Raw genomic sequence first — 18,912 nt, 5'->3', positions numbered from 1 at the left:
CTCCGCCAAAAGATCGACGGTCGGGGCCTCAGAGTACTTCCTGCCGACCTCCAGGATGGAGTCGATCGATTGTTGCCTGATCGCCCTCTCTTCCCTGTCTCTGTGAGCCTTGTAGACTATATTTCTCCCCTGATCACAGCCTTCAGTGCCTTCCAGAACGTGGAAGGTGAGACTTCCCCATTCTGGTTATTCGTAACGTACTCGCCAATCCCTGGTCCTCAGCACTGTAGTCCCAGTGCTAACCACTGTGTCACGTGCTGCCCTTCCCTCCTGTAATTCTGACTTGGCGTTGTTCGAGATCTGACCCCCTAATGGACGTGTTGTCAGCAAACTTGTAGATGGAGTTGGAGCCAAATTTTGCCACGCAATTGTGTGTACAGGGAGCATAGTAGGAGGCTAAAAACACAGCAGCCTTGCGGGCCCCCAGTGTTGAGGACTATCATGGAGGAGGTGTTGTTTATTCTTACTGATTGTGGTCTATGGGTCAGAAAGTTGAGGATCCAGTTGCAGAGTTACCAAGGTTTTGGAGCTTTGATATGAGCTTGGCTGGGATTATGATGGAAGACGGAGCTGTATTCAATAAATAGGAGCCTGATGTAGGAGTTGTTGTTATCGAGATGCTCTAGGGATGAGTATAGGACTGTCTGTTGTGGACCGGTTGCGGCAGTACGCGAATTGCAGTGGATCTAGGCATTCTGGGAGTATGGAGTTGATGTGTCTTCTGACCAACCTCTCAAAGCACTTCATTACGATCAATGTCAGGGCCACCGGACGGTAGTCATTGAGGCACGTTGCCTAATTCTTCTTTTCCACTGGTATGATAGTGGTCTTCTTGAAGCAGGTGGGGGCCTTGGAACGGTGCAGGGAGAAGTTGAAGATGTACGCAAACACATCTGCCAGCTGGTTCGCGCAGAATCTGAGTACACGACTAGGGATCCCGTCTGGACCCGTCGCATCATTGACTTTGTCTATATGTGTGTTTCTGGAACCCACCTCTTCATTGGAAACAAACCTTTTGGACTTGAACTTGGTGCTGTAAGACCTCCTGCTGGGGAAGTCGATAGCAGTTTGATGGTTTCCTGCTCAAACTGAGCATAGAATGCATTGAGTTCATCGGGAAGGGTGCTGCTGCCGGAGATTCTGCTCGGCTTTGCTTTGTAGCTCATTATGGTGTTTAAGCCTTGCCACAACTGTCGCGAGTGTGTAACGCTAGTCTGTGACTCTAGCTTGGTCTGATGTTGTCTCTTGGTATCCTGGATGACTTTGCGGAGGTTGTACCTGGATTTCTTGTATATATCAGGGTCGCCTGACTTGCACGCCTCAGACTTGGCCTGCAATAGCGAGTCAATCTCCCGATTAAGCCATGGTTTCTGGTTGGGGAATGTTAGTACTATTTTCTTTGTCACACAGTCGTCCACACATTTGCTGATAAAGTCTGTGATGGTGGTGGCATACTCTTTAGTTGGTCGCTGAGTTCTTAACTATGGACAAGTAGCCACGTAGGAGCTCTTCTGTTTCCTTGGATGGGACTTGGTGGGGAACACTCTAGGTGGTGGGGTTCCCAGGTATCTGCTGCTCTTGTCCTTCTAGTTGGTCGTGGTCGTGGGTTTGGAACATGCTGCTAAAGGAATATTGTCATGTTACTGCACAGCATCTTGTAGATGATACACAGGTGGTGGAAGGTTTTAATGTTTCTGGCCGGGGAGGGGAGGGGGGGGGGGGGGGGGAGCAATCAAGTAGGCTGATTTGTCCTGGATGGTGTCGAGCTTCTCGAGTATTGTTGGAGTTGCACTCATATAGGCAAGTGGGGAGTATTCCATTACACTCCTTATTTGTGCCTTGTCGATGGTGGACAGACTTTGGGGGGTCAGGAGTTGAGTTACCAGCTATAGGATTCCTAGCCTTTGACCTGCCCTGGTAGCCACAGTATTTATATGGCTAGTCCAGTTCAGCTTCTAATCAATGGTAACCCCTATGCTGGTTGAGGGGTTTCAGTGATGGTAATGCCATTGACTGTCCAGAGGCCATGGTTAGATACTCTGTTGTCATTGCTTGGCACTTGTGTGGCATAAATATAACTTGCCACTTGTCAGCCCAAGCCTGATATTGTCCATGTCTTACTGCATTTGGACATGGACTGCTTCATTATCTAAGTCGCGAATGGTGCTGAGCATTGTGCAGTCATCCCCACACATCCATACTTCTGACCTTATGATGGAAGGGAGGTCATTGATGAAGCAGCTGAAGATGGTTCTGCCTAGGACATCACACTGAGGAACTCCTGCAGTGATGTCCTGGAGCTACAACAACCATCTTTCTTTGTGCCAGGTATGACTACAAACAGTGCAGAGTTTTCCCCCTGATTCCCATTGACTCTGGTTAGCTAGGTCTCCTTGATGCCATACTCAGTCAAATGCTGTCTTGATGTTAAGGGCAATCACTCTCACCTCACCTCTGACATTCAGATCTTTTGTCCCTGTTTGAACCAAGGCTATAATGAGGTCAGGATTGAGTGAGTGACCCTGGCGGAACCCAAACTGAGCATCAGTGAGCAGGTTATTGCTGAGTAAGTGCCGCTTGGTAGTTCTGTTGACGACTTCTTCCATCACTTTGCTGATGATGGAGTAGACCGATAGGGCAGTAATGTTGATTCCATATGACCAGCTTTGACAGAGGGTCATCTGGACTTGAAACATTAGCTCGTTTGTCTCCTGACAGATGCTGCCAGACCTGCTGTGATTTTCCAGCATTTTCTCTTTTGGCTATGATTTTATGAGTTTGTTTTGTAGTAGTTTCTAGCTACAGTTGGTTTGCAGCCTCAGCGTTTAACTTGACTCAAAACTAAGGATTTAACGAAAAACTCCTAAGTGTCACTTTAGGCGCGATTGGCGAGGTGTTTTTCGTCAGCCGCGTTGGCGAGATTGTAGCCCGTATTTAATGGCACAGTGCCAAAAATAAGCCCTCACGAGCATCTCGCCATTACTGGCTGTCACTCCCAGTCAACACACAAGTATGGCAGTGCACAGACCTGTGCCTTGTTTTCGGGATGCCAACCTGGCCAAGTTTCTCAAAGCTGTGGATGTGAGACATGACATCCTATTTTTCCTCAAGGAGGTCTGGAGGACCAGCAGCAGGGTCACCAATACCGCCTGGGAGGCAGTGGTTGTCAGTGTGGGCAGCATGACAGGACTGCTGTCCAGTGTAGGAAGACGACAGACAACCTCTATCAAGCTGCAAGGGTAAGTTATCATCTCTCTCCTGGCATCAGTTCTGCCTGGCACCCCTCAAATTCCCGCCCCCCCCCCCCCCCCCCCCCCCGCCCCCCAAATCACTGGCTGGCACCTCGCACCCGCTCCACATCCGATCTTTGTGCTTGCTCCTCAGAACCCACTGTCACCCACCAGCACTATCCCTTTATCTCCAAGTGCAGTGCCCACACATGCTGCCTGCTATTTACCCTCCTCCCTCCCCTACACATCAAGCATCTCTTTGTCCCTGAAAGAAAGATGCCCCATAACAAGTGGGAAAGGACTGGGGGGAGGAGGAGTACCAGAGATTCAAGTCCTCACCCCTTATGAGGAATAGGCACTGGAGAACGTTGGGTTCACTGAGGAGAGAGCAGTCATGTAGTGAGTTGGCCTACACCGCAGAGGTGAGGATCCACTGCCCCTTCACCCAAATAACTTGTCCAAGTGAGTTGTTCTCGTCAGACAAAATGATCCTTCCCTCTCACTGACTACATGTCCATTGTCTCGTAAGATCTCCATCTGATGGGCCATCTGCTGCCACCCAAGAGACCACCTCAGAGAGCTTCGAAAAGATCACCACCGAGGCTTCACAGCTATCACCCCCCACCTTCCACCAGCGCAGAGACATTAGTGGATTTCTGGGGCACAAACTGATGAACACAACACAGCTGCTGACACACATCAGGTGGAGGCAGGAACATCCAAGGGAGTCAGTCAGCAGTCGGATTCCTAGATCCCAGACTCAGCTGAGTCCAGGTCAGATGCTGAGCCTGTAGACAAGGTTATCCCAGAACTCAAGCAGATGATAGGATACAGCCATGAGATTGAGGAGGGAATGTCAGCAACATTCAAGCGAGTGCATGGCTACGGGCACAGGATATGATACCAACAATGCATGGCACCGAGGCCAACACTGCTAGGGTGGAGACCGCAGTGGAAAGCATGGAGCATGACGTCAGCGTCTACAGTGTCCAAGTCATCGCTCAGTCAGTGATGACCAGGATGCACATCAGAGGTGGAGGCAGCCTGCTTCCTGCATCCTGTGGCCTTTGATGCCCTTGGAGAACATCCTCTGGAGGACCTGGAGCTGGAGGGTCCCAGCTGACACTGGTGCAATTGGCGTCACTGTGTCACCCTGTTCTGTCCACTGGACTGAGATGTGCCGGTGTCAGGAGAGGGGGATTCGCAAGAACTCGAGACCGCCGTCGACTTCTTGGTGGCAGGCCCCAGGTTAGCCTCCAGTATTTTCTCCTCCCTAATGGTGCCCGTAGAGCCTTGGGGGTCTCGATGGGATAGAGGGGCAACTGGAGTGAGCTCCACAGGCCTCTGAGCCATCTGGCTCTGCCAGTCCTGACGACTCTCCATTGTCCGCACCATGGTGTCGAAGCTCCTCAGTGACTGGGCCGTGCTGTGTGGTGCTGCGGCAATATTCACCTGCGTCTGTGATATGACCCTCATTGACTAGGACATGATGTCAAGGCCCTCAGTCATTGTCATCACACGGGTAAGGGAGGCGGGGCATGGAGGAGGGCACTATCTGTAGCTAGGGGGAATGGAAATGTTAAATGCTCACAATTGAAACATGTTATATCTAATACATGAGAAGCCTCTGTAAAGTTAATCTTCACAGCGAGCTGCCTGCACCCCCAAGCCTTATTACCCTCTGATTCCCCACCCCCCGGGCACAGTGGTCCATGATCAAGTGCTCTCGATGCAAACCCCGTTGAGAGGATCAGTGTGAGCATACTGTCAGCAGATAGACAAGAGTCAGACATTAGCATAAACGGATGAGCACCAGAGTTGACGTCACAATGAGTTATCATGATTCTCCTGCCTTGTATATTCACCCGCTGACAGTGCCCGCACAAGCTCATCACTCTGATGTTACACAGACCCTTGAAGGGTGGAACAGGATAGTCAGTGGGGTGGAGAGGAGGGGAGTGGGGGAAGGACGGGAATGGAGGGAAAGAAGGCAATGGCGGGAGGGGGGATTCAGCATGGGAGTTTGGAGGAAGGGGGGATTGCAGGTGTGGGAGTGATTGGGGGAAGGAGTGCTGGGGGGACTGGAGGAAGGAAGGATGGGGACGTTGGAGGGAATCAGGGGAAGGGATTGGAAAGGGATGATTGTGGGGGGAAAGGAGGTGATTGGGGGGAGAAAAGGAGGGATTGGGGGCGACCGGTGAGCTGATGGATAAAGCCTCGTCCAATGAGAATCATGCGAGGATGAGGGCATGCCTGATGCTCTGGTCTTGCCTCCATCTTCCGTCACCTCCTGCGACCACTCCCTGGGCTCATCTTCCAGCCCTCCTGGTCCAGCTTCTCCTTCTCAGATGAGGCCGCATGTCCCTCCACCTCCTCCTCCAGCATGTCACCTATCTGCTGTTCCAGGTTGTGGAGGGTACAAGATCACACAAACTGGGAGACCTTCTGTGGGGTATATTGCAGTACACCAGCACAGTGAGCCAGGCATCCAAACCCCATTTTGAGCAGTCCGATGCATTGCTCAATGAGATTACTGGCGGCAACATGGGCCTCATTATATCGGGACTTCACCTTGGTCTACGGCCTTCGTACTGGCACCATCAGTCAGTACCTCAGCAGGTACACTTTGTCCCCCAAGAGCCAACCTGTCATCCTGGAATGGTCCCTAAAGACGCCAGGATCACTGGGTATTCCAGGCTGTAACTGTCATGCACAATCCCTGGGAAGAGTGCACACACGTGTATGATCCAGTGGCGGTGGTCGAACAGGAGTTGAGCATTCAGGGACTAGAACCTCTTCTTAATGAAGGAGACTTCTTGATGCCCGTCCAGCACAAACAAGATGACATGCATGCTATCTCTTGTCCCCTGGACCTAGGACATCTCGGCGATTGCGGTGAATGCTGCGCCTAAACTGCTCAACTTTGGACTGTGGGAGGAAACCGGAACACCCGGAGGAAACACAAGCAACCACGTGCAGACTTCACACTGAGTCATCTGAGGATAGAACTGAACCTGGGAACCTCCAAATGAACTGGTTGCACAGAAGTTCAAGGCTGTAATGACTTACACGGCCATCAGGAGCAGGTGTCCTCCTCCTCCAAGCCTGCAAGGATATGGCACAGAAGCCGCAGTGTCCAATTGTGGAGATGCAGTCTCCTGCGGCACAAGCTGTCCATCATCTACTCGAAGACCAATGACACCTATACACCTCGCTGGCGTCCCCGTCTGGGTTACTCCTCAGCCTGATGTGCGGCTGGGTCTTCAGAGTGTGCGGTGGCCCCCTGCACATGGCTGCTTCCAGCCTGCTGCTGCCTTCTCCGACATTTGGCCGCGTGAGCTGCAGCACCACAAGGGCAGCCCCTGCGGAACTGACATAACCAGCTATATTTATCTGTAAGGAATTGGCGAAGGAGAGAGACTGACAATCAGTTAGGGCTTTTGCCCGGAGACCCTCAAATTCCCAAGCCTGCCCCACCCTTTGCATGTCCCACCTTCACTCAGAGTGCCTACCACCTGGCCAGTTGTGCTGGAAAATCGCACTCTGCACACTCACCCCCAGCAACAGCAGGAGCCCCTCGACCCCAGACCACTGCTGGGAACATTTGGAAGACCGTGCTCAGGTGCCCTCCTTTGATCCACACACTTACACTCTGTTTGCGAGGACACCACCAGTGCTGAAGCCCAGCTCTTGGGAGTTTGATTGTTGGCGGTTGCCTCTCTGGTGCTACCGCTTTTAGTGTTAAGGCTTCAAAGCTTGATTGAAATTTGATGCAATAATCATCGTCTCAGACATAGTGGGCTGGATTCTCCGATTTTGAGGCAATGTCCGGAGAATGTAACTAGTCGGCTCCCCCCCTCCCCCCACCGACTGTAGCGGCACTGGACACAGTCCGCAGCCAGCACACGAGGTTGACAGAAACTGAGAGCACAAGTGATCCACACCGTCGGGAAGTCAGCCCATCGGGGGCGGAGCATGGGGGGGGGGGGACTTCAGGTGATGTCCTGAGGCCGCCCTAATATACTGCGGCGTACTCACCAATGACACTGATTTGGAGGGGGCGGAGCATATGAAAACAGGCGCCTCCCCAGATTTCGGCGTCAAAAGGGATTCTCCGCCCGATCACTGAATGTGATTTTGGTGTAGGCAAGCGGAGAATCTGCCCAGTATGTGTACCCACGAGAATCCACTATAAACAGTCAGCATTAACAAAAATTTGAAAATCAAGTACATAACATTCCACATATCACACTAACCATTAATAAACAATGAAACATCACTGTTCCATATTGGTACCAATACAAAGCAACATCAGCTCAATTTCATGAAAACTAACCAAATACACAATATCACCCCTCGTAGACTCAACAGAAATGAAGGATAAGCCTGAGAATGTTTTATAATGTCCAAAGCTTTGTCGTAGAAATGATGTGTTCATGAAGTGTTCCTTGTTGGTTGTTCCACGTATCAGTGCCATTCTCTGACCATGAGCTGCAGTTGTGCAGGCCTTCCCACACGGCCCAACCTAATCGAACCCAAGTCCTGGGATCCACATATTCCTCTGGCGCTCAAGGTGCAGTTGAACATCCTTGACTTCCAACGTGTTTGACCTGCAGTGACATTCTAGTTACATGCAGCACTCACCACACCAGCAACAAAAGCATCAGCAATTTGTGAGACTATTTCTTCAACATCTGCATCAGGTTGCACATTTGGATCAATGTCACGCACCAGGTCCTGCAGCATCTACTTGCTTCAAACCTAATTGCCATCTGGACTCATACATCCCCGAGCCCAATGTTCCAGGTTCTAGGTATCATAGAAAAATTGGTCCTTCTTTTTCGGCTACAGATAAGAAGGAAACAGCAGTAGCCTCACGGATATGCAGCAAACACAACCTGCAGCATCACTTGAGAATATTTTATTTATTAAATGGTAAACTTTGACAAAGATTTGAAAATCAACTACATAACATTCCACGTAACACACTGACCATCAAACAACAAAGAAACATCACTGTTACATATTGGTACCAATACAAAGCTAGATCTGCTCATTTTCACAAAAATAAACAAACACATGGTATCACCCCTCACAGGTTCCTCAACAGAAATGGAAGATAAGCCTGAGAATATGTTATCATGGCCAGAGGTCGAGAAATGATCTTAAATCAATGTGTGACTTGTTCCACGTATCAGTGCCATTCTCAGTCCAGGAGCCCAGCTGTGCAGGCCTCCCAAACAGTCCAACCTCACCAGAACTAAATCCTGGCTCCACATATTCCATTGGTGCTCAAGGTGCAGTTGAATACCCTTGACTTCCAGCATGTTTAACACGTGGTGATGGGCTAGTTACAAGCTGCATTCAGCACACCAGCAACAAAACCATCAGTGATCTGCAAAAGCATCTCTTCCACAGTGTTAGCAGGTGGTCCATTTAGAATAACGTCATGGATTAGGTCCCGTAGGGTCGTCTTGCTTCAAGCTAGATTACCTTCTGGATTAATTTTTAAAATATAGAAATTTAGAGTACACAATTATTTTTTTCCAATTTAGCGTGGCCAATTCACCTACCCTGCACATCCTTTTGGGTTGTGGGTATGAGACCCATGCAGACATGGGGAGAATGTGCAAACTCCACACAGACAGTGGGGCCAGGATCGAACCCAAGTCCTCGGCGCCGTGAGGCAGCAGTGCTAACCACTGCGCCACTGTGCTGCCCCTTGCTTTCTGGACTCAATATGTCCTCCTGAGCCCAGCGTTCCAGGACCCAGGTATCTCAGAATAAATTGTCCTTCTTTCCATCTGCAGAAAAGGAAGGCAACAGCAACAGCAGCCTCCAGGCATTTGCAGCCACCAGCAGGAGCAGCAAACACAACCTCCAGCTGTGAAGTGCTCTCACAACTAACCAGTGTCCTTGAGCTGCATTCCAGAAGATGGAAATGGCTACTCACCTCCTTAGTTTTCATCAGCAGCCATTGCGCCAGTTTCATGTTTTTCAGAAGGAGTACTAAATGACACCTGCGTAATGTCTCGCTGATGTGCCGGTTAATTACCGGGAGGCCATTGCATTCAACGTCAATCTCGCTCATGAGATGGAAATTAATGCAAATGATATGCTCGCCATATTCGGGCGTGATCCAGAACGCCATCAGGAATGGGCCTGTTAGATAGCAAACTGATTCACGCTCAGGGCCAATCTCAATTTTGGCCTCTCCTGCTATTTAACCGGTGTGCCCAGATCCACGCCGGACACAACACGGTGGTTAAATCGCGCCCTAACTTATGTTACACATAGAACACAAAGGCATAGAACATACAGCGCAGAAGGAGGCCATTCGGCCCATCGAGTCTGTAGCGACCCACCTTAAGCCCTCACTTCCACCCTATCCCCGTAACCCAATAACCCCATCTAACCTTTGTGGACACTAAGAGCAATTTAGTATGGGCAATCCACCTAACTTGCACGTCTTTGGACTGTGGGAGGAAACTGGAGCACCCGGAGGAAACCCAGGCAGACACGGGGAGAACGTGCAGATTCCGCACAGACAGTGACCCAGCGGGGAATCGAACCTGGGACCCTGGCACTGTGAAGCCACAGTGCTGGCCACTTGAGCTACCGTGATTCCTATGTTCTTCCCATCACAATAGCTGCCACCTTCCACCTCTGTAACATGGCATGTCCAGCTTCGCTTCGACCACAGTCCATCTGTCACTAATAATATAGCTGGCTTGTAAAGCAGAACAAAGCCTGCAGCGCGGGTTAAATCCCCATACCAGTCTCCCCGAACAGGCGCCGGAATGTGGCGACTATGGGCTTTTCACAGTAACTTCATTTGAACCTACTTGTGACAATAAGCAATTTTCATTTCATTCATCTCACTATCCCCACTCAATTAGGGCTCCTGGCTAACATCCCAGCCTCGACCCTCCATAAATGCTAGCTCAAACAAAACTCTTCTACCAGTATCCTATTAAAAACTCTGTAGGAAATCTTAATATTCACAATTTGAAATCAGCCATACTGTATAGTAAGCACAAAATAATTAATTACAATATTTACCTAATCTGGCATTATTCATAAGGTTTGCCATCAAAAGTTATTCAAATCTACTTTGGCAATTACTCAACGTTTTCAAAATTATCAGAAAAATATAATCCTTCACAGGGAGTTACTGTTCTCATGCACATATGGCAAATCAAATTTGCTGATTTTCACCTTTACCCCCGCTACCAAATCACTTCTAAATTTATTAGAGAAAGCATTCTAGTGAAGTGCGAAAAAAAAAACAATAATCATTTTTTTTTATGGGCACAATCTCACATCTGTGGTCATGTTTTAATAGGATCTTCCCATTCACGAGACACAACAGTTTTATACTCTGGTCACTGTGTGTCTCATCAAAATATATACACTTATGTGAGATTACCAGACAATGAACCCACATCAAAGTATTAATTTATTTTACCCCCACCACTTGCATCCCTGATGTGCCTTAGTTTGTTTGTTTTCAACATTAAATAGGGAGCTCGATATTTTGAGTTGTTATTTTAAGGCAATAAGATAAAACTGAAAAAGGGGACATGGTGGAATTAAAACCATGTCTCCTACTAAAATTGAAAAACATTTAAAAATGCTATTTATGCAAAACTATTGACAGCTATGACAACAAGGTAGTCAGGAAATGGAATAGCATTTTGGTGAACTGAAAAACTGATCCAGACCACCATAAGGAAAAGGGAGGACAACAATTCTACATTGGTACAATGAGTGCACTGTTAGGAGTGCAGCTGATCAGCATTTGGAATGTTTTAATAACATTAAGAGAAGGCGCAAGATGGCAATGTTCCATAGTTAAGCATCAAAGAGCACACAGCACAAAAACACACAATTTCCTTCAAGGGCGGCACGGTAGCACAGTGATTAGCATTGTCGCTTCACAGCTCCAGGGTCCCAGGTTCGATTCCCGCTTGGGTCACGGTCTGTGTGGACTCTGCACGTCCTCCTCGTGTCTGCGTGGGTTTCCTTTGGGAGCTCCGGTTTCCTCCCACAGTCCAAAGACGTGCAGGTTAGGTGGATTGGCCATGCTAAATTGCCCTTAGTGTCCAAAGGGGTTCGGTGGGCTTGCTGGGTTACGGGTATAGGGCGAATTGTGGGCTTGAGTAGGGTGCTCTTTCCAATGGCCAGAGCAGGCTCGATAGGTCGAATGGCCTCCTTCTGCACTGTAAATTCTATGTTCTATGTTCTAAATAATATACAGTACCGCAATGATGCAAACAAATTTGCCCTTAACTGTCAGTATGCTTTGATGAAAAGAATGTGTAGCACTGTGCATGTAATATATATTTGCATGTGCTTAATAAACTTTGTAATTGTACTGAATATGCCAGTGAAACTTCAAAGAGCATTTTAAGAGATGAAATGCCATTGAATGAGATGTCCATTGCCCAATGGTGAACGTTACTACAAAAGATGAATGTCACCTTACTGTACAATTCTTTTACATACACTTTTCAAAGAACAGAAAGGCAATTATTCAGATAGACTTGCTTATAGAAATCATATATAAGGAGTTGTGTTGATTACTTGAATTGTGTTTAATAATGCTTTTAAGAAAACATTTCCTTAGTTATATCAGTGACATCAGTGTACCTGCTTGTCACTGTAGAGTGAGGTGCCCGGAAAGAATAGGAGCATGGAGAAAGCATAAAATGGAGAAAGGACTAGAGCAGAAAGGGGAAAACAGGGACACAGCAGGAACAAAACACACCGTCAGCCACTGCTATTTAATTACATTTTGTTGCGATCCTCAGCCAGACTCCCAAGTTTTTGGCAAAATAACCAATAGATGAAAGGGGGAGATTGAAGACATATTATTAAGTGAATAAAGCTACAAGATTCCATGGTTTTGAACAACCAAAAATAAACTTTACAGGGTCAGAAAGATAAAACAATTTGCAATATCTAACTTATACTTAATATTCAGGGTAAGTATGAGATACATGTGAATTAACAGGCAAACTGTGGTTGAACACACCAGACGACACAATAAATGCCAAATGCAACCGAAACAGATTCAATGGATTTGTCAACAACCCACCCAAAAATCAGGAACACTGAGACAAACAATCTACCTGAAACTCTCTCTCTCATGCGGGATTTCAATTTTCACCTTCAGGGCGGCATGGTGGTCAGTGGTTAGCACTATTGTCTCATGCCATCAAGGACCCGGGTTCGATCCCGCCTCTGGGATGGAGTTTGCAATTCTCCCCGTGTCTGCGTAGGCCTCATCCCCACAACCCAAAGATGTACAGGGTAGGTCACTTGGCCATGCTAAATTGCCCCTTAATTGGAAAATATTGGGTACTTGAAACTTTTTAAAAAATCACCTTCGAAAATCTAACCCCTCCCTTTGCTCCCTACTTTAACTTCCTTTTGAAAACTCTCCCTGTCCCGTCCCGCCCCATCCCTCAGACACTTGCCGGCAATGATGCTCCACACCCGGTCAACTAATCTCTGTTTTTGCACCTTCTTTCTTTTCTTTATGCACAGGTACGTTGGACTTGTCCTGAGCTCGGTGAACTTAAAAATTGCAGAACTGTGTATGTGCAGCCCGCTGTCTGCACATGCACAGAAAGACCACGGTCCGTCTGGAGTTGAAGTTCCTGATCTCCGAGCTCAACAAGTATAGCTTTTTAAACAATTCGACCACAGAGCCTGGGTGGTGTTTATGGTCAACGCTGCATTGCACACCTCTGCAAAGTCTCTACTTATCCACGGACTCCTGGGGGCCTAAATTTGAAAACCACTGCTCTGAGACACCATTATCAGATCAGTTAACTGGGCTGGACTTCAACTTTGCTGGGATTTGTGGACTTCTGAGAAATATTTAAGAATTGGATGTCTGACAAATGTACATAAGTAGACCACAAAAGGAAACAAAATGTCAAATTCACCATTGGCGAGAACAGCAGGAAAATCTTGTTTTATGTCTGGTATTGCAACACTTTCTCTTGCAGTAGGTTTTTCATGCAAGACACACCGCAAATAAAATCTATGTCATATGAACCCATTGGTTTAATCTCCAATTCAAGGTTACAAGCTATTAAGGCTCACCATCAGATCATGTAAGTATACCCCAGACCTTTCAGGCATAGTTAAAGTAATTTTAAATTTCTCAATGATGTAGCTTCAGGACATCATGGAATGCAATGTTTCCCATTATGTAAAATAAATGAAAGTTGTTGAAAAATGCATCTATGTATATTCTCTCCAAGGCAGTATTATTATTTAAAGCTTACTTTTGTTGATATCTAACATATCTCTGTATTAGGGACTATGGAGATAACTTTGGAAAAAAATGTTAGGTTCAGATAAATGTAAAACAATGTAATCTAAAGCACAATATCACATAAACTAGGCGACAAATGTAAATAGTTCAAAAAACATTGTTACAATCAGCAATCTCCTTTATTGCCCAATAGTCCGTTTAGTAAAACAAAAAGGATGTGACTGGAGTTTTAAACATTAGATATAAAGAAATCCTTCCCCAAGGGCAAATTGCTGGAAGTGCGATGATAACAGGACAGCTGGGGCCTTGGTGAACAAGGGACCAAAATTGCATTAACCAATGTATTTCTAATAATAAAGAAACAAAGGGGACAATGCAAGAAGGAAATACTGTGAACTGACATGAAATTAAACACAGAAATAATCACAGGGAAGAAGGATTGCATTAAGAGTAAGAGAAACGAAAAACAAAACAGCTTCTGTGCTGTACTATTATATGAAAGGAAAATAAAGAAAAAGTAAAACTTTAAACACCTCAAGCAACAATTTGTAAGTAGCAGCAACGAGATACTGTCATTTCAGTTATTGCTTTTCAGGGCCTCTTGAAGTTGAGTGACTGACATTGCACATGCACAAGTCCCATCACTCAGGATTCTTACATCATGAAATATCGGCCACGATTCAATGAGAAAGTTCTAAGCGTACTAGCGAGCGGGAAATGCCATGAACTTCCCGGCGCTCGGCTCGTTAAGTCCGTCTCAGCAATCCAACGATAACCGGTCCATTTAAGGTGGCCCCACGAACTTCACGCTGTAAATCATGGTCCCCAATCGTTGGGAGAGGGCCCAGACAAGCGGCATGGTGGCAGACATCAGAATCCTCACCACCTTCGAGGAACGGGCCGTGGAGGTGACAGGGGTGGCCGAGGACAGGGCGGTCACCAACGTTGAGGTCGGCGCACGGCACAGAAGTGAGTTTCCACTTAGCTGCACTCAGACTATCAAACATAAGTTGTTAATGCCATACAGAATGACCCACCCTCCCAGTGACCACATGACCATTCTCCCACAGGGCCTCCAGTCAATGACGCCGGCTCATGCGAGGTGCCCTCTCCCTGCCTCCCATGAGAATACCTTAGAGGAGAGCTCCGAGGATGCTGCCGTAAAAAAATAGAAACGGGAGGAGGTCATTCGGCACTTGGAGTCTGCTCCGCCATTCATTATGATCATGGCTGATCATCAATTTCAATACCTTGATCCAATCATCTACCCATATCCCTTGATCCCTTTAGCCTCGAGTTATATATAACTCCTTCTTGAAATTACACAATGTATTGGCTTCAACCTTCTGTGGTAGTGAGTTCGACAGATTCATCACTCTTTGGGTAAAGAAACTTCTCCTCACCTCAGCCTAATCCTCAAATCCTCTTATGCTCAAACTATGATTCCTAGTTCATATAACTCCCCCACCATCAGGAACATTTTTTCTGAATCTACCCTGTTTAATCCTGTTAGAATGTTATAAGTTTCAATGAGATCCCCTCTCACTCTTCAAAACTGCAATGAATATCATCCTAACCGACTGTCATATGACAGTCTGGTCATGCCAGGAATCCGCCCGGTAAACCTTCGCTGCACTCCCTCCATAGCACGATCATCCTTCCTCAGATAAGTACACCAATACTCAACACAATACTCCAGGTGTGGCCTCACCAATGGCCTATACAATTGCAGTAAAACATCCCTATTCCTATACTCAAATCCTCTCGCTATGAATGCTACCATACTATTTGCCTTCTTTATACTACCTGCTGTACCTTGGCACTTGCTTTCAGCGACTGAAGCACAAAGGCACCAAGGTCTCGCTGAGTATCCACCCCTCTCAATTTACACCCATTCAAATAATAATTGAGCTTTGACAAAGGGCCATCTGGACTTAAAACTTTTCTTTTCCTACAGATTCTGCCAGACCTGCTGAGATTTTCCAGCATTTTCTCTTTGGTTTCAAGTAATAATCTGGCTTCCTATTTTTGTTACCGAAGCATATAACCTCACATTTATCCACATTATTTTGCAGTTGCCATGCATATGCCCACTTAAAGCCTGTCCAAATCCTGCTGAAGCATCTCTGCATCCTCCTCACAGCTCACGCACCCACCCAACTTTGTATCATCTGCAAATTATGATCATGGCTGATCATCAAGTTCAATACCTTGACATTTAGTTCCCTCGTCCAAATCATTAATATATAATTTGAACAGTTAGGGTCTTAGCATAGATCCCTGTGGTACCCCACTAGTCGCAGCCTGCCAATCAGAAAAAGACAATTTATTCCAACTCTTTTCTGCCTGTCTGCTAACCAGCTTTCTGTTCATCTCATAACTCGAACCGCAATCCCATGTGTTTTTACTTTACACAGTAATCTGTTATGTTTGACCTTGTCGAAAGCCTTCTGAAAGTCTAAATAAACCACATCCACTGTTGTTCTCCCTGGTCAACTCTACTAGTTACATCTTCAAAGAATTTCAGTAGGAATGATTTCCCTTTTGGAAATCCACGCTGACTATGTCTGATTCTACCACTGTTTTCCTAATGCTATGCAATGAAATCCTTGATAATGGACTCGAGCAACTTCCCTACTAGCAACTTTAGGCTCGCTGGTCTATATTTCCCTGTTCTCTCTACCACCATTTGTGACTAGCGGGTTATATTAGAGGGGCTGGTTTAGCTTACTCAGCTAAATCACTGGCTTTTAAAGCAGACCAAGCAGGCCAGCAGCACGGTTCGATTCCCGTACCAGCCTCCCCAGACAGGGGCGGAATGTGGCGACTAGGGGCTTTTCACAGTAACTTCATTGAAGCCTACTCGTGACAATAAGCGATTTTCATTTCATTTCATATTAACTACCCTCCAATTTGTAGGAACCATTCCAGAGTCCAAAGAATTTTGGAAAATGACCACAAATGGATCTACTACTTCTCGGGCCACTTCCTCAAGGGCTCTGGGATGAAGATTCAGGCTCTGGAGATTTATCCCCTTTCAATGCCATTAATATCCCCAAAAACATTTCATTACTAATACTAATTTCCTTCAGCTCTTCACTAAACCATGTATTACCAGAAATCCTGGTATATTATTCATGTTTCCCTTTGTGAAGACAGAAGCAAAGTAAGAATTTAGTTCCTCAGCCATTCCTTTGCTTCCTGTTATGAATTCCCCCATTTTTGATTATAAGAGGCCTAGATTCATTTTTATCAATCTTTTACCAATAGAAACTTTTACATCCAGTTTTTATGTTTCCTACTAGCTTACTTTCATATTGTATTTTCCCCTTCTTAATCAATTCTTTGGTCTGCCATTGTTGAATTTTAAACTGTTCCCAATCCTCAGGTCTATTGCTTTTTCTTGCTAATTTGTATGCCTCATTTTAGAATCTAATACTATCTCCAGTTTCCCTTGTAAGCCATGGTTTGGCCACAGTTCCCTTTTTACTCATGCCCCAAATAAACAATTTTTGGAGTTCACCTATTCGTTCCTGCCATTGCCTGTCCGCTATCCTTCCATTCAGTAATGTTTCCCAGTCCATCACATCCAACTAATGTTTGATACCATCATAGTTATCTTTATTGAGATTCAGTACCCTGGTCTCAGAATCAACTACCTCACTATCCACTGTGATAAAGAATTCTATGGTCACGCATCTCAGGGTTCTTGCACAACGAGGTTGCCAACTAATCCTTTCTCATTGTACATTACCCAGTCCAAGATGGCCTGTTCCCTTGTTGGTTCAATGTATTGGTCCAGAAAACCATCCCGTAAAGACTCCAGAAATTCTTCTTCTATTGTACTGTGACTAACTTGACTCACCCAATCTATATGCAGATTAAAGTCACCCATATTCACAGATGTTCCTTTGTCATGTGCATCTCTGATTTCCTGTCTAATGCTACTCCCAACCTTACCAGTGCAATTTGGTAGTCTATATACCACCACTCTGAATGTTTTTTTCCCCTTGGTATTTCTTAACTCGACCCATACAGATTCCACATCAACTGTACTAATATATTTCCTCAATATTACATCAATATTTTCTTTTTATATATTTTTTAATAAACAATTTTATTGAGGTATTTTACAGCATTGTAAACAGTTACAGATAACAAAAAGAAACAAAAATGTGCAAACATCATCGTAAAACCAATACTTCAATCAAACCATACTGCACAAGCCCGCTCCTCTCCCATAGACACTACCCGCCTATTTATCCCTCCTACTCTACTCTAATCTCTACCCCCCCCCCCCCCCCCCCCCCCGGCTGACGTTCACTCTCCCGCGAAGAAGTCGATGAATGGTTGCCACCTTCGGGCGAACCCCAGTACAGATCCCCTCAAGGCGAACTTAATTCGCCATAGTTCGGTCTTCGGGCGTTTTGAGTCCCTCCATGCCAGCAGTATTCGCCGCCGGGCTATTAGGGAAGCAAAGGCCAGAACATCGGCCTCTTTCCCCCCTGTACTCCCGGGTCTTCCGAAACCCCGAAAATTGCCACCCCTGGACTCATCACCACCCTTGATTTTAGCACCCAGGACATGATCCCCGTAAATCCCTCCCAGTACCCCCTAAGCTTAGGACATGCCCAAAACATGTGAACGTGATTCGCTGGTCTTCCTGCGCATCTAGCGCACTTGTCCTCTACCCCAAAGAATTTGCTCATCTGGTTACCGTCATGTGGGCCCGGTGAACGACCTTAAATTGAATCAGGCCGAGCCTGGCACATGTTGCGGTTGAGTTTACCCTACTCAGGGCTTCTGCCCACAGCCCGTCCTCCATCACCCCGCCAAGCTCCTCCTCCCATTTGAGTTTCAGTTCCTCCGTCTGGGACTCTTTCCCCCTTCATGAGCACCTTGTAAATATCCGAGACTCTACCCTCTCCTTCTCCTCTAGAGACTATTCTGTCCTGGATCCCTATTGGCGGGAGGCATGGGAAGGATGAGACCTGTCTGCGGACAAAGTCCCGCATCTGTAAATACCTAAAGTAATTTCCCCTTACCAGCCCAGATTTCTCCTCCAAGCCCCTCAAACTCGCAAAGCTCCCCTCCAGGAACATATCGCCCACCCTCCTCACCCCCACCCGCCGCCATGTTCGAAACCCTCCATCCATGTTCCCGGGGGCAAATCGATGGTTATCACATATTGGAGCCCAGACAGACGCACCCACCTCCCCTACATGCCTCCTCCACTGGCCCCATATCCGCAGGGCCGCCCCCACTGCTGGGCTGGTGGAGTACCTGGCCGGCGACAGCAGTAGGGGAGCCGTGACCAGGGCTGCCAAACTGGTGCCCCTACACGAAGCCGCCTCCACCTGCTCCCAGATAGACCCCGTACCCACCATCCAC

The 18,912-nt window shown here is 46.8% G+C and overlaps 1 protein-coding gene and 1 long non-coding RNA gene across 17 annotated transcripts in view; one reads left to right on the top strand and one right to left on the bottom strand.

The window, feature by feature from the left end:
• Positions 1-13,283, top strand: part of LOC119973424 — an 82,433-nt gene extending 69,150 nt beyond the window's left edge. The window contains exon 2 of the long non-coding RNA XR_005462311.1: positions 12,783-13,283. This is a non-coding gene — a long non-coding RNA (uncharacterized LOC119973424). The remainder of the gene's footprint in view (positions 1-12,782) is intronic.
• The window catches only part of magi2a (membrane associated guanylate kinase, WW and PDZ domain containing 2a), an 886,652-nt gene that overhangs the window by 682,337 nt on the left and 185,403 nt on the right, over positions 1-18,912 (bottom strand). The window lies entirely within an intron of this gene.

The sequence above is a fragment of the Scyliorhinus canicula genome, chromosome 11 (assembly GCF_902713615.1).
Source record: "Scyliorhinus canicula chromosome 11, sScyCan1.1, whole genome shotgun sequence".
Taxonomy (NCBI): domain Eukaryota; kingdom Metazoa; phylum Chordata; class Chondrichthyes; order Carcharhiniformes; family Scyliorhinidae; genus Scyliorhinus; species Scyliorhinus canicula.
Note: the sequence above shows the minus strand (reverse complement) of the source record. Positions and strands in the feature narration are given on the sequence as shown.